A 17,809-nucleotide genomic window follows, 5' to 3' on the forward strand; every position below is an offset into this window, starting at 1 on the left:
TTGCTGGATATTGTAGTTTTTCTGGGATCGGAACTGGCGAACAGGCAGGGGGTCAGGCACCTCAAGGGTCAGAAGAGGACAAGGAAAAAGAAAAACTAGGAGAGGACAAAGATTCAAACCCCAGGGACCCACATGACAGAGGTAAAGGAAAAAAATGGTCTTCACTCTTTGGAGTGAAGCCGCTAGTTAAATCTGGGCTCCGGGAAGTAACAAACATTTCAGAGACCTGCCTCTGGATAGTTTTCTATTTCTATTCCAGACAAAGTGGTTGATATGACTGTAGTTGGCCTTTCTATGACATTAGTAGGATGATTCTCTGGCTTTAGGCCTAACATTGATGATGTTAGGAATTTCATAAGGAGAAAATGGCTTGTTAAAGGACAAGTGAAAGTGGCAGCGCTGCCTAGAGGGTTTTTTACCTTCACTTTCAATTCTGAAGAAGACATGAATAAAGCTCTCTGCGAAGGCCCTTGGATGATTGGCAAGTCATCACTGGCTCTTCAGAAATGGGCCCCGAATCTTGTCCTCAACGAATCCTTCTTTGTTTCTGCGCTAGTCTGGACGCTCCTCCCGGGTCTTCTGTTGGAACATTGGAATGAGGAAGTTTTCAAGGGCATTGTGGAATCCTTTGGAGAACTCTTATCGATCGACCTGATGACAGTGACTAAATCAAGGTTAGTCTTTGTTCGCATTTGCGTAAATGCTAATCAAATGACAGATTTCCCTCAATCCATAGACATTATTTCTAAACTTGGAAAATGGTCCCAAGCTATTGAATATGAATCTCTACCGTTTGCTTGTTTCCATTGCAAAAAATTGGGGCATTGGGCTAAATCATGTCCGCTCAAGAAAAACAAGGAAAACAAGATTAATAGAAACAACAAGAACAAAAAATCCTAGCAAATGATAAATAAAAAAAGAGGCTCATCAACAATGGAGTGTAACCAAAATAAGGATATAACGGATCTTATGAATGAAGCCAAGAGGAATGGGAGTAGTAGTAATGACCAACAAGATTGTGTTTGCTCCAATGACCAACCAGAGAGCTCTAAAGAAGCAGAGCAAGGAATTGAGTTGAACAATAAAAAAAACCCAGAGGACCAGGAGACTGGATCTGTTAGTCAGGAGAAGGAAGAATCCATTCCAGACCAGGAGGCTGGATCAGTGAGTTAGGAGAAGGAAGAGACCATTCCAGCCTATTCACTCTCAAAACCAGTTGAGGAAAACTTTAATGAGGCTCAAGACCCTTCTGATACTGAGCCTTTACTACTTTTAACTGATGGAATCCCAAAGCCTCTCCTCTATAAAACCTCTTCTCAAAGTGTGGATTTGCTGGATGGGAATCTCTGGATATTCAGATCGAGAGAAGGAAAATCAAACAAGGAGGAACTCAATGGAGGAATCTCAACCAGAAGCAAGATCAAGAAAAAGGCAGATGTTGGAAGTCAGAACAAAAAGTAGGGAAGGACATCCCTAAAACATCAAAGGGAATAGGAAAGCTGGAAGAACCGTGCTGATGGAACACAGTGTTCCATTGAGTCAACCCTATCCCCAGTTAAATTATGAAGATAATATCCTAGAATATCAGAGGGCTGAACGCCCATCATAAGCAGGATGTGTTATAAAACATCATCAGAGATCATAAACTGGATGTGGTCCTTGTTCAAGAAACCAATATTTCTAAAGAAAAAGTTGAAAAGATTATAATTTTCAAAGAAAATGGAGTCATAGGATCTAACTCGGAGGGAGCTTCTGGAGGAACTATGATTTTTTGGAACCAAAAAACCATTACTGAAAAGGAAATCATCTATGCTTCTAATAGGATCTCTGTTCAGCTTGAGCATATTAAGGACAACTTTGTTTGGGTGTTATCTAATGTCTATGCGCCTAATACCAAATCTGGGAGAACTAAATATTGGAAAAGCCTTGCAGCTGACAGACTCTAGTTTGTTGATCAAAGATGGATTATTATGGGAGACTTCAATACCCCACTCAAAGATGAAGAGAAGATGGGAGGTATCCCTTTACAACTTGATGGGAAACAAGACCTCATGGACTTCATTAATGACCAAGCTCTTATTGATGGGGATCTCCAGGGCATCAATTTTACCTGGACCAATAGAAGAACCAGAGTTGATCTGATTCAAGTCAAGCTTGATAGATCTTTAATTTCTCCTGACTGGCTTTCTAAGTATAGTTGTTCCCTTGCTTCTATTATCAAAATTGGTTCAGACCATTACCCCATCTCCTTTTTTGCCAACTCTTTTTCAGCAAAGAGAAACTTCCCTTTTAGATTTGAAAAAGCTTGGCTCTCCCATCCTTATCTGGAAGCTTGCATTGCTGAATGGTGGAACTCTGAAGTGGAGGGTAAGGCTCTTTTTAGAATTGCCAAAAGCTCAACATCATAAAAGCCAAAATTAAAACCTGGAACAAAGATATTTTTGGGGACAAATTCAAGAATAAAATTCAAGTCAAAGCTGAAATAAAGTATGTTCATGATAGAATCCAAGAGGTGGGGTTGACTGAAGATCTTAGGATGGCTGAAAATGATCTTTTATCTAAATACCACTCCATCATTTCTAATGAAGAGACTTTCTGGAGGCAAATATCCAGAGCCTTGTTCCTGAAGGAAGGTGATAAAAATACCCGCTTCTTTCACTTAACTGCTCTTAAGCATATGGAAGCCAACAAAATATCCAGACTAAATTGCAATAAAGGCATCCTAACAGAGGACTACGACATTAGGAAGGAAGCTCTCGAGCATTTCAGCACCCTGCTAGGTGATGTGGATAACCTGGATTTCAGCAAGCAAAACACCCTTTTACAAGCTATCCCTCCTATCTCGTTGGAAGTCGACAACCACCTTTTATCTCGTATTCCCTCTAATCTGGAAATCAGAAAGGCGGTGTTCTCCTTTCAGGGTGATAAATCCCCTGGTCTGGATGACTTCCCATGTTTTTCTTCCAAAATTTCTGGCACATAGTGGAGGCTGACATATGCAATGGTGTTAAGGAATTCTTTGGCTCCAGAATACTTCTCAAGGAACTGAATGCCACCTTCATTGTCCTAATCCCAAAGATCCCCAGAGCTGATTTTGTTAACAAGTTTAGACCCATCAGCTTGTGTAACTCTATCTACAAGATCTTATCCATGGTTCTGACTTCCAGGATGTTGGAAAATTTTCCAAGGATTATATCTGTCCAGCAGAATGGCTTTGTCCCTGGAAGACAAATTTTGGACTCCATTATTTCGGTTCATGAAAATATCCACTCCTTGAAAGTGGCGAATAACTAGGGATTCTTCCTAAAGTTAGACATGGCTAAAGCTTTTGATAGAGTGAACTGGCACTTTCTCCTTAGGATCATGAAAGCGTTTGGTTTTGGTGACAAAGTTATTTAGCTCTGCTCTCAACTCATGGAAACTTCCTCCTTTGCTATTATTGTCAATGGCTCCTCGTGCAGTTTCTTCAAAATCTCTAGAGGTCTGAGACATGGGGACCCTATATCCCCTATCCTGTTCACCATTCTTGCTGAATGCCTGGGTAGATTCATCCTTAAACATGTGGAAGATGGCAATCTTAAGGGTCTGAAACCTTCTTCATCCAATGTTGTCTGCTCTCATGAACAATTCGTTGATGACTCTATTACCATGGGGGAAGCCACCATCTTGGAAGCTAAAAATATGAAGATTATTCTGAATACTTATGAATCTGCCTCTGGCCAAAAAATCAACTGGGATAAAAGCTCTCTATTTTTCATCAATACCTCAGTCCAAAGGCAACTAAGGATTGGCAGGATTCTTGGCTGCAACATCTCTGAGTTTCCCTCTACCCATTTGGGGCTTCCTCTGTGTCTCAAGCTTGAGGATTCCTTCTGGAACAAGCTAATTGACAGAATTAACTTGAAACTTGCTGGCTGGAAAGGGGCTATCCTAAGTCAAGCAGGTAAAATCACTCTGCTCAAAACCACTCTCCAAAATCTTCCTGTGTATGCTCTTAGCTTGTTCAAAATCCCCTCAAAGTTTGCGAAAGCCATTGAAAGAATCCAAAAAAAGTTCCTTTGGTCGGGAGTGGAAGTTAAAAATAGAATTCCCCTTATTGCCTGGAATAAAATTTGTTCCCCTAAGGCCTCAGGTGGGCTGGGCTTAAGGAACATTGGTTCTATGAATAAAGCTTTATTAGCCAAACAAATATGGAGATTCAAAGGGGAGGAAAGAGAATGGAACTCTATCTGGAAAAACAAATATCTCTATATGCAACCTTCTAAGGAAGAGTTCTTTGACAACTCTTTTACTGTCAAAGGATTTGCCATATGGAATGCTGTGCAATCAGCTAAAAGCTCGACTGCTGCTGGCAGAACTTGGAACCTTGGGGATGCGAGGAGAATAATATTTTGGGAAGATAGATGGATCCTGGATAAACCTCTGGAGGAAATCCCAATCTTTAAAGATTGAAAAGACTGATTCAAAAGTAGGTATGGTGAAATGGTAAGAGATTACTAGAGAAATGGGAACTGGATTGATTTTACCCAGCAGTGTCTGGGACTCAAGTTCCTTTAGATTGCTCTCTCTGATAAAATCCCTAGAGACAACAAAGATGATAGATTGATATGGAGGGAAAATCTAGATGGGAAATACTTTGTTTCCTCTGCTGTGGCTATTCACAATGTCTTGGTGGAAGAAATTCCCATTTGGGCTAAAGTATGGAACAAGAAGTTAGTTCCTAAGGTCAATGTCTTCTTCTGGATTTTCATCCAAAATAAGGTATTAACCCTAGACAATCTTCATAAAAGAGGTATTATTTTTCCTAATAGGTGTTCTCTTTACTGCAGGGAAGAAGAGACAGCTTGCCATATTCTCAATCAATGCACTTTTAGCCAGGATATCTGGAAAATCATCCTTACCAGGTGGAACCTAAGCTGGGTCTTCCCAAACTCTCTTGGTGACACCTGACTTCAATGGAATTGCCCTAATTCTAATCCTAAAATTGCGGAGACTTGGAAACTTACTCTGTTGATTGTTATCTGGAATATTTGGAAAGAGCCCAACAACAAGATTTTTAGGGATAAAAGGGCTATTCTTGAAGTGGTTGCAGATAAAATCTTTAGGAGTATTTTTGAATGCCTCTACTGCACTGATCAGGGACCTGCTGCTAAAGATGATTTTAAAGACCGGTGGAACCTTTCTACCACTACTACTAGCAAGGAGACTGGAAGAGAAGGTCTAGTCTGGTGTTTTCCCCCGCAGGGATGGATTAAGGCTAACTTTGATGGGGCTTCTAAAGGGAATCCGGGTAAAGCTAGATATGGGGGCATTGTCAGGAATTTTGCTGGAAGTTGTCTTAAGGCGGTGGCTGGTCCTCTGGGGAATCAAACTAGCCATTTTGTTGAAGCCTCTGCCGTCTTGAACACCTTAATTATAGCCAAAAATCTAAATTATGATAAATGGCTTGAGGGAGATTCACTTAATATTATTAAGTGTTTAAAGGGGGAATCGAAGCCTTCCTAGTCTATTGAAAATATCATCATGAAAGCTAGGGAGATCATTGCCAGTTTCAAAGAAATTATTATTCAACATGCCTTCAGAGAGCAAAACAATGTTGCGGATTGTTTAGCGAATACTTGAGTTAACTTTGACTCTCAAATGATTTGGCATGAGGAGGATCTCAATTTAAATATCAAAGAGCTCCTTAGAAAGGACCGTTATATGGGGAGAGAAGGACAATTTAATCATGACAAGTAAAAAGCATCATTTATGCCTTGCTGGAAAGGCCTTCATTACTTGGCATTGCGGCAGATCTTCTATCATCTCTAATAAATTGCCGCACGCTTTGTGGGTTACTCAGTTCGAAAACTTGAGAAACATCAGGGAAGAAGATTATAATTTGTAGAAAAACAAAGCAGATAGCTCGTATCTGAAGATGGGAGGAGATCTAAGGTGGGAATAACTAGACAACATGTTGACCTGGAAAGCGATGCCAAAATTCTGGGCAAAATTGGAGAAGGGCTCTCTTACTAGCTTCATGGAGAAGCTTGAGGACTATGACAAAGGTAGGGTTAACTTAGCCATTTCCAAGATTTACGAAAACTAGTCTAATGGCTCTTTTAAACTTTATGGAGTTAATTTTAAGTTGGATGCTGGGCTCATTTCCATTGTAACCGGAATGCCCCACACTGGGCTTAATTTCTTTTGAGACCTTAAAGTCTCCAACAATGTGGTTAACTTGTCCTGCAGAAAGAGAAAGAGAGAGCTAAAATTGGCAAGGCTACTGGGGGCTACTACAAAGCTGCAAACATCAAGAAGTTGTGGGGTTGGATTTTGAACGTAATTATGGAGTACATCATGGTTGAAGGCCATTTCTCCAGGGCCCACACCTACCACTTTGTGCTCTTAAACAATTTTAGACACGACAAAAAGGTATCCCTTCCCTACTACCTTTTTCGGTCCCTCTTCAGGTCCCTCAACAAACACAAGATTAACCCTTCCAACCCAATTCTCCACTGCGGGCTTCTGCTGCTCATCTATGAGCACTGCAAAACCCTCACCCTATTGGAAAATAAGAGGATTTCTGCCTCTTCGGGCAAGAGAAAGATGGAAGAGGGAGAAACCAGCAAGGAGAAGGCATCCTCTAGCAAAAAAAGGAAAAGTGTCCCTGGGTTGGAAACAAAGGACATTGTTAAGGAAAGTAGCAGAATGGAGACAGATGACTCCACCGGTGAATACAGCTGGAAAGACAAGGAGCTGGGTAATGAAGAAGAAAGTGGTGATAATGAGCTTGGTCAAGAAAGCCCTATCCTCAGCGAATGCCCTCGTAAGGACAACATCCATCTGATGGAAGAAGCAGATCCCAAGGATAACGAGGAAATCGGAGTGAATTCTGAGAAGGAAATGAACAAAGACTCTGAGAAGGACCTGACTGAGGACAGGGATAGTGAGGACAAGGAAAGTGCTGGTAAAGGGCTTATCCTGGATAACCTCAAGAAGCTCTCTGAGGCTAGAATGGATTTCGATAGATAGACCTATGAGACCCCAAAAAACCTGGAAAATAAAGGGATAAATACAAATGAAAAGAGGGAGGATGAAAACAAAGAGCAGATTAATTGGAAGCAGGAAATGGAGAATAAGGTAAAATCTCTGGAAGAGGGAAAAGAAGCGATGAAAAATATGATGGGAGTTATCTTAAGTATCCTCTCTGCTGTCACTAAAAACCTGAAGGACATCGCCAAGGTCTTTGATCATTCCTGCACTCCTAAACCGATCGTGGATCTTGACCTGGAGGAAGAGACCATCCAGATTGGAAGCGATGATGCTACTCCGGTGGGTGGTACTGCGAAGAGAACCAGGGCCAGTATCAAGAAAGCTGTGGCTGCTTCAGCAAAGGATCCCCCTAACTTCAAAGACAACATCAAAGAGCTGCATGAAATCAACAACACCCTGGCTAAAGCCCTAGAAAAAATCTGAATGCTGGAAGGCCTGCTGGCTTTATGGGGCTTTTTTGGGTTTTCTTCGGTTTTCCACTGATTTTTTGTGGTTCTGTTCTTTTCTGTTTCTCGTAGCTTTGATGTTTAAGTTCTGCTTGTAAAGGGTTTTGGGGCCCCTTCAAAACCTGCTTTTTCCTTAATAAAAAACAATGACAACACTCAAACAAGTCTAAGAGACAAAATGACAAAATTAATGTGATGGTGTGATTATGACAACTAAATTGACAAATTAACAATGCTTAAATTAAATTGCTAGAATATTCTAATAGAGTAAGGATGCTAGAAAGAGATGATTTGAAAGGAGAAAGAGGTCTCAATTTATAAAAAAACTGAGACTCAATGGACAACAAAGATCAGATTGAGTTTTGGTTAATCATACAGACCTAATTGAGTGCGTGAAAAAGTTGCCATAAGGAGAAGGATGAAAATGGAAGAAAGTGGATGAGAAGATATCCTAGAATTTAAGAAATAAAATCCTTAATTATCTTCTCATGAAAACCAAAATTAGCAGATCGAAAATATCAGAGAGATTTTAGTAACTAAAAATTATTAAAAAATCTCCACACAAGAGAATAAATAGAGGAATTAAAAATAAAAAAAGCAAGGATTATCCCCACATGAGAGGATAAACTAGTGATAATTAATAAATTAAAATTTATTAAATATCTCCTCATAAAAGAAGATTAAGATAAATTAATAAATAAAATTTATTAATTATCTTTATTTTAGAAGAATATAAACATGATAAATTAATTATTATAATTTATTAATTTATTACTCATATTTATAAGCTAGGTAATTAAATAAAATGAATTTATTTAATTAATAGAACAAGTGGATAAATAAATAAATATTAAATTTATTTATTTAATTTTTAGAAGGGTTAGTAGGAAAGGGGATTCAATTAATTAAATCTAATAGGCAAAAAGTCAAACTGACATCCAGAGACTTCAATTTGGTCAAATTAAGTCAATTTGAGTCAAACTAGGTGAAATGGGAAGAATTGGATAGAAAATAGGAAGAATTGGGACAAAATAGGAAAATCAGGTTGAAACGAGCAAACTAGGTCAAAGCAGGTCGAAGACGTGAAAAGGGAATGAAATGATGCCATCGGATATGAAAAGAGGCCAATATGATGTCACCAAGTTGGAATTTAGAGAAAATGATGCCACCGGGATGGGTTTTGGGAGAAAATAATGTCACAAGATCAAAATGGGAGCAAATTGACATCATTGGAATAGGTTTTGGGATGAATTGATATTACAAGATCAAAATGGAGATAAAATGACATCAATAGGATATATTTTAGGATAAATTGATATTATAGAATCAAAATGGGGAAAAAATGATATCAACTAGACATAAAATGTGTAATGCCCGCCAAAAAACCCTAGAGAAAATAAGGCAAACTAACATACTAATGGAGATAACTTTTTTTTTGTAACATCTAATGCAAAACATATCAACAACTATGCAATATAGATTAATCATCCATTAACACATAATCTTTATGAACATGAAACATATCACATACATTCATAAACCAGTTACGCAAGCAAAAATTAACATAACAAATTATTAATACATCTCTGTAGGGTATCTCAATGTCACTACTTACTACCATAAAAACCAATAACAATCTAGCCACATTTGCTACGACTCTTAACACCCTTAATCATTAATCGTGCACATATCCAATACACTTAGTTCCTATCCTCCATGATATGCAATCTACTCAATTTTTTAACTAATATGATAAGCTATTCTTTTCAATGCAAGGCCAATCCCTTTTCCTTATGTTCATTTAATGCTCCAAATCCAAATGTGCCTAACCCCTTAACCTTTCTTCTTCTAGTATGACCATCATACATCTACAATGATTAACCATTACATAATGCATAAACATAATTTTCTTTCTTAACTAATATTCCCTAAACATGATTCCTAAATGCATATTACAATAACCATAATATCCTTCATTAAATAACTTCCTAAATGCTATACATGACACCTTATTTCTTTCTAACACAACCATAAACATAAATGCCATTATAGCCTACACAATATAATTTATCAACTGCAATACCTACTCTACAATAATCCTACTTACGTAGGTTCTTTTCCACTTTTAATCTACAAGCTCATCTATCAATCATAACATACACGTAATGATAAATGCATAACAATGGATTCAATTACATTGTTTCCAATAATGAAACAATATTCAGATACTTTGAGATGCACCGATGTCTTATTCTACTACTAGAGTTGTAACATCATCTCATATTAGCTAAAACAATCTAAATCATTTCCTTAGGGTTAACTAATCATCTTACCAACTACCCATTCATTCTTACAATCTAGAAGTAACTAGTTATCAAGAATATTAACTTTTCAATAAGAACATTCATTCAATATTTGCATATACACCCATACTCGAAGATAATCTTACTAGAATGTAATTATCACAATCCATTACAACATATAAATATTTCATCTTACTAAGAGTCCTAATACTTATATCCACTAAATTCAAGTTATATAGCTACCTTTACATTATCATCTTAATTACCATATCAGATTTCCTATTCTTTTCTATCTTAAACATGAATGTAAATTCCTATTACATGTCCTTGATATCAGCTCATGAATCCCGTTATGAACCATTACAAGATAATCTACAACATATCTATTAACATGAATTGTATTCCATTTCAAAGATAATTACATTTCAATACATCTCAATATCCATCTTACAAATTATGTGTCAAGACCTAAGGCAACATCTACAATACAATTACAATTACATGATCATTTCAACAAGAGCATATCTCTCCTAATACATAGTCTCATCTACAACTTCTACAATATGATCATATTTCATAATCCATTATAATAAATTACATTCATCCGCTATAATAATATACTATACGCTGCAATTAAGAAGAATACACTCTAACTTGCATTTGAAATAACTTTAAAACTGAACTGTCAATCATCTCTCAAAATGGCACATCACATGATCAACTTTAGTCAATCTAAAATTGACGATCACATGTGGCAAGCGGGTCCACCCTAAGCATGACATGGCATACCCAACTCACCACTTACTTCTTCTTGTTCAGTGACCCCACCATCAACTTTTATTGGACTTTAGACACATGGAATCATCTCATGATGTCGCGGTCCTTAACCCTCTTGCATCTTCTTTCACAGGGTTATGAGGACTATCGGATCTATTCACACTTTACTTGTTGGCCACGGCGATCACTTAACAATGGTTACTAACTCTTGAGCACTTCTTGGATGAGGATTAAAACATCATCGTTCAATTTTACCATGTGCAAAAACATGCACCTTTAGTAGCTAGGATTTTACCCACTAGGAACCGATAACATGAGATATTTGAAAACTCAGACCACTTGTTCACCCTTCTCTACTGATGGCACGTGGCATTGTCTCATGATGTTGTGGTCCTTATCTTCCTTGCACTTTCAATCGTGGGGCTGCGTGAACTGTAGGATCTTCTCGTGATTTAACATAAGGTCACCAATGAAATACATAAGACTTTAGACTTAGGAAAATTTAGGCGCTAGGAGAAAATATTAAATGAGATCTGCCTAGGGTAGTTCTGTGTGCAACTTAGGAAAAACAATAAAGGGACCGACTGAACACAACTTAATGCCTAGGAAAAAAATGGCCTTGCCAACGATAAGCGACCCTTGGCTTTAAGTGGAAAAAGGTAACACTGAATTATAATAAGCTTAGGGTTTTTGATAAAATTTTATCAAAATGCATAAAACCCTAAAACCCTAAACTCTGAACCTTGGAAAGAGGGCAAAAACAAAGAACAAAATAATTCTAAAATAATTTTTTTTTATCAAGGCATGAAAATATTTTGCATCGTCATTTTTAGGACTATTAGTGACTCCAGTTGGGGATGTTCATTTCATAGGAATGAAGCAAGGATCCAAAATCTTTGGTGAAACCGACCATTTTCCAGAGCAGACCAAAAAGAAATTACTTGGACGAGGCAACTTCAACATAAAGGAAACTACACTACTTATGTACAAAACCTAAATTAATGCTCATGGAAAAATAACTACTTTAATAAAAGTAGAGCTTCAATAATTGTCCATGAACATGAAATTCAAGAGTATCACCATTTATATCTTGGAGAAAATATGAATCTTCTCCCCACTTGCTTTGGATCAAATATGGGCCAAGCCAAATGACATCAAACTTGCCATTTTTCCTTTATCTTCTAATTTTGCATTCCACATAAAAACCAAATCATTAACTTTAAAAGTCCATACATTTTCTCTTTTGTCATACAAGTTTTTTACATGCATGTTTAACTTTGCATTTCTGGTGTTAGCTTCTCTTTTAGTTTCATCTAATTCCATCAAAGCTTCAACCCTCAACCGCATATCATCGTCTATATCACTGTCATAAGTTTGGACAAACTTATACATTTCCATCAGATTGTTTTGAGGTAATCTTACACAAATACCATACACCAAGTCAAAAGGTGCACATCCTATTGCTTTCTTAACTATCACTCGGTCTACCCAAACTGCCAATTTTAACTTTGAATCCCAAGCCTTTTTAATTTTTCTCCAGGATTCTTTTAATAATTTTGATCAAGCTCTTATTGCTCGATTCAACTTTCCCATTTCCCTATGGGTGTTAAGGTGATGAGTATGAAATCTGGATACCATATTTGTTGTAAAAATCTTCATATTCCTCTGACCTAAAACTCATAGCATTGTCAAAGACTATCCTTTCAGGACATCCAAATCTACTCAATACATTGTTTAAGAGAAAATCTATTACCACCCGACTTGTTTCCCTCCAAGTAGTTATATATTCAACCCACTTAGTGAAATAGTAAATATCCACCAAGATCCAAGAGTGGCTAACACTAGACTTACATGTTATTTCTCCAATAAAGTCTATCCCCCATTGCTGGAATGGAGCCTGCACATTTACATGTTTCAATGGAAGATTTTCTGAAAAATTTTAATTTTCTTGTAAACCTTTGGCATGGTTTACATGTATGTCAGTATTGAGACCAATCCCACCTACAAAATGTCTTGGGTTTGCTTTTTTATATTGAATTAAGTCACTGTTCTTTATGCCCTTTGACTGTACTGTTGGCAAACCTTCGAGATCTTCCCTCTAGGTCTTTGAGTGGCTACTTTTGTGTCTTTTGGGTCTCTCTATTCATGCACAACACAAGACTATGTTCATCTCTCTAGGGTTTAGACTGTTGTTATTTGCCTTGACAATCAATATTGTGACCTCCTCACTACCTTTCAAACCCTTTTCTCTATGTTATTTGACTCATCTATTAATGCATTTTTGATATTGATATGCTTCTCTTATGAAAGGACTGCAATTGGCTTTGATGCTACTCCTTCATTTCATTCATGATTCTTATGAATGATTACATCTTCAACGTTTTCTTGTCATTGTTCTTATAGGCTCTGTTACTATGCCTGGGTAGTGTATAATGATCGTTATCTTTTCTCATTACTATCTTATTGATCTATTTTGATTAGTATTTTCACTATCTTGGTCATGACAAGACTATTCTTTCTATCTCTAAAGGTTTCCCTTTGTAGTTTTTGATATGGGACTTGGCATGAATGGCTCTAAGGCTACCATTTATCTTTTGACAAAATACCTTGGCTCACTTGTATATAAGACTATCAAAAGATTGGATCTTATTCCTTGACAACAACCTCTTCCTTCTTTATTATGTAGACCACCCTCTTGACTAATTATGAGCATCTTTATGACTGAGTTTGCAATGTGAGAGGACTATTTCTTCATTTCTAGCCTTGTATATGCAAAAAAGTCTTGCACTATCATTGTCATTTAGCTCTCTACAAGTTGTAGCATGTCATTTTCTCTTATTGTCTCTACTTTGTGCCTTAAAAAATCCCTTCCATATACTTGTCCTTGGGGAGATTTACATGGGTTAGAAGCCATGGTTGCACTCCTATTACTCATGATTGTCTTTAGACTGCTTTGAATAGTATCTTGTCACTATTTGTTTCAAATGTGCATTCTTTTATGGAAAAAACAAGTGTTGCTATGATTACCTTTTGATGGCACTGGTTTCTATGAGGATCCAAAAGCCTTTGTTTCTCACTATCAATACCTTATCTAAAGTCCATCAAACAAGGTATACTTTTCAAAAAATCATGACTATCCTTTAGATGTTACCATTGTGATCTTTGAAAGCACTTTAGGGCTTCTTTACATATTGACCCTATAGGTTGACTTTGTAATGACAACGGCTATATTTTTCTCTAGGTTTGAGATATTTTTCAGCAAAAGAGGGTGTTCATGTAGCCCTTTGGTGACATCTAATGCTTACTGTGTTATTTCTTCAATCATGGTGGTGATCTCCTTTACTGGTTCCTAACTTCATTTGTATCATTCATTATGGTGTTTTTTGAAAATCATTTGTGCTTTTGGACAAATTTGAACACTATTCTTGATTTGGCCTTGTGATATGATTGTCCTATCATTAGGCTCATGAATACCATGTTTGTTTCTCATTTTGCACTATGTTGTCATTGTTTGAAGGTTCTTTGTCTCTTTGAGACTCCAACTCTCTGGCACACCTTGCAACTGCTTCTCTTTGATGCTATTGAAAACCTTTGACTCTTCTGGTAGTGCAAATGCTTTATCAATGAATGTTACAACTACAATTATTGTGTCTAGCTCATTAGATTTGTTCTTCTGATGACTTACTCTGTTATGATGCCATAGACTGCCTCAAAATTATCAAGAGCAGTCTCATACATCACTATAATTAAGGTTGTCTTAAGTTTTTGAAAGTGTAGTCCTTCAAAAACCATTATGGGTCTGCTTAATACTTGAACTATGTTTTTGTTCTTATTTTATTGCAACAGGTACCTTTTCCATACAAGAAGAATGGCGTACTTGTGATTTCTTTGATCTTCAAAGATGCACAATATATTTACCCAAAGACATAAAACAATACATCACGGCATTCTTTATGCATAATATTGATACATAGTAGAAACCTCAAGGATTGAATACAAAAAAAATGGGAATCCCTTATTGCTTTTTTTTTGCCTAGGGTTTTCTTTAGGTTTGGAACTGCACCTCCTCATGTAGATTTTGAAATATAACTTCCCTTGACTGCATCTTGATTGACCTTGGAAGTGTTAGACTACAATCACTATGCCTGGGTCTCTACATGACTAAATCAATCTCTGCTGATTAATCTAAAATATAGGCATGAATTGGTATGCATGCATCTACTCTCATGGACAGATTTATTTTCCTTTCCTCAGAGTCTGGGTAACAAAGAGAAAATTGAGTGAGAATTTTGAAGGTTTATTTATCAGTCTTTTTAACAGTTTGACCTAGACAGCCGCCATGCAAACTGCCTCTTAATAACATGCAACGAGGTATCTTTATTTCTTGGAATTCCAATTCCCTCCAAAAGTGGTTTTACTTTATCTTCTAATGATTAAAAAATTGTGACCCTCTTTTGACCTCCTTGTATGTATTTGTCCATGCAATCTAAACTTTACTTATACTTAATCAATGTAGGAAGCTCCATTGAAAATTTTACAAGCTCTTTTTCCAAATAAGAAATAAAAGACAAATTATCTTTTATTTACTTTCACAATTAAAAACAAAGGCTCTTATTCAAATCCCTTCTAAAGTATTTGACTAAAAAAAAATCAAGGAGGCTATTTTTTGACCTCGTAGGTAAAAATAGGTAATAATTGGATAATAAACTTTGTTCCTTTCTAAAGAGGATGAGGTTTCCTATAGGACTGGGGAAATAAGTAGCTTCTCAATGTGGAATGATTGTGTGACAGTATATTATCAACACCCTTGGTCTTGAATTTTGAGTTTTCTTTTGGACAATTTAGCCAGTGTTTGAGGATCCACACATTAAGAAGTGTTAGTGGATGATTAAGCTTCTTTGTTAATTGGCACTTATTTCTTAGGTGTCCCTTTTAGGTTGGCACAAAATTGGAAGTGATATGGATCTCTAGGGATAGTGATTTGGTTCCATTATAAGGATATTTTAGGCACTCGTGGTATGTGGATGGAATTGCTTTCATGACATGTATCTAGGGGCGACCTAGAATCATGTTATATGGAAGATCCAAGTCTAGTACTTGCAATAATATACTCTCAGTGGTGGGTCCAACTCGGATAGGTAACACAATGAATTCTTTGGAAAGATGTTATGCATCATTATACACCTTGATTGTTATTTTGTTTGAAGGATATATGTCATTTTCTAAATATCTGAGAGCTATGATAATGCTCAATGTACAAATGTTTAGTCCTGCTCCACCATCTATCAAGACTTGTTTGATTTTGTAGTTATGGAAAAATACTTCCAAATGTAATGGATTATTATGATTAGGCTTGTTGTGAGGGATATCATTTTCAGTAAAGGTAACAGGGTGAGAGGGAGCGATATGTCCTATCATAGCCTGAAACTGGTTGACATTTATGTTGGTAGGAATTTTGGATTGTTGTAAGGCCTTATCTAGGAATTCTCTAGGTGTAGGTGATATGCGCAACAAGTCAAGGATATATATTTGCATGGGTGTCTTTCCTAAATGACCAAGGATGTTATACTGGCTAGTGACTTGTGATGTAGGAGGAGCTTCTTACAAAATGAACTTGGATCGTTAGGTAGTTACTGCATATTGGCAATTCAGATCCTTCATAAGTATGTGATGTAGGATAATCCCTGGTTCTTGGCAATCTTGCATCAACCAAAAACATTTCTTTTCAATTTATTTTTTGTTTTGCAGTTTTAGCATTTTTTCTTGCATTTTCTTACATTTGCTCACCGGATCTTGCGGAGCTAGATTTTGCTTGTAAACATAATTATCTTCTTTATTCTGGAACCGCTTGGACCTATTTTCTATTGGAGAATATTCTGGATCCTTCCCATAGCTTGCGAAGCTTCAGTTCATTGATTCCAATGTTCCTTGACATGTGTCTAACCTTCCCTTTGATCCACACTTTACCGTTTGGATTTTCTGGAGGATTCTCTTTGGCAGAGGCTGACCTGGTGGTTTTACACGTTTGATCTTGTTCTTTGGCATTTGAGACCTCTTAGATGGATACGAATCTCTCTTGAACATATAAATCAATGTAATTAAGCATCATAATTCATTGGATAAAATATATAAGATATATCTTAATATTTAGAGGTCCAGAGTTGACCGATTTTGTAATTGAGCATGTATGTAGTAGGCTAGTGAGCCGAATCTTGTAGCCCAGATGTTATCAGTCATTTGTAATTAGTTTTCATGATCTAATTCATTCAATTCTGCATTGCCTCCATGATATTGTCTTGCCTTTGTTGTGTTTACTCTTGCTGCATGGTCCAGATAGATCTCATTAAGGTCCCTCCTAATTGTGACTACACCAAGTGTTATCAGAGCGATATTTTGTTCTAGAGATTGCATTGTCCTGAAGATTTTTTGTGGGGTGGTAGATTAAGGATCTAAGCTTTAGCTGCAGAGTACTAGCATGAAGATGGCATGAAGAGGAAGTAGGAATGGTGGAGTGCATGGGAATGCAAACCCAGATGTGATGGAAATGATGAGAGGAATTGCAACCCAGTTGGAAGTTGTTGAAACAACCCAGAGAAGAGGTAGACATATTGAAGATGTGAGCAAAGATGATGAAGAAGCACCAACAAAACAAGTAGTGAACCCATCAACAATCAACCTAGATGAAGAGAGTCTCTTGAGGGTTTTGAGTAGAGCAAACACCAAACAAGATTTTACCCCACCAAAGTATGATGATAAGTTGGATTCAGATGAATTAATGGATTGGATCTCAGAGTTGGAGAAGTATTTTGGTTTTGAGAACACCACAAAAGAAAGAAAGGTGAAATATGTATGTACCCAGTTGAAAGGTCATGCATCTCTTTGTTGGGAATATTTGTAGGTTGATAGATAGAGAAGAGGCAAAGAGAAGATCAAATCATGGGAGCGGATGGTTGCCAAGTTGAAATTGAAGTTTATGCCAGTTGATTACCAAGTAAATCTATTTTGGAAGTTACCAAACTTGAAACAAAAAGAATCAAGTGTGAAGGAGTATACTGAAGTATTCTAGAAGTTGAATATCAAATCCAGACATGTCGATAATGAGATTGAACAAGTTACAAGATATTTGAATGGATTGCGGATGTCTATACAAGATGAACTTAGTTTGATCAAGTTGCAGAGTGTTGAAGAAGCTTACCAATATGCCTTGAAAGAAGAAGAGAAGTTGAACAAAAGACATGAGCAGAGACA

This window comes from Cryptomeria japonica, chromosome 1 (assembly GCF_030272615.1).
Source record: "Cryptomeria japonica chromosome 1, Sugi_1.0, whole genome shotgun sequence".
NCBI lineage: Eukaryota > Viridiplantae > Streptophyta > Pinopsida > Cupressales > Cupressaceae > Cryptomeria > Cryptomeria japonica.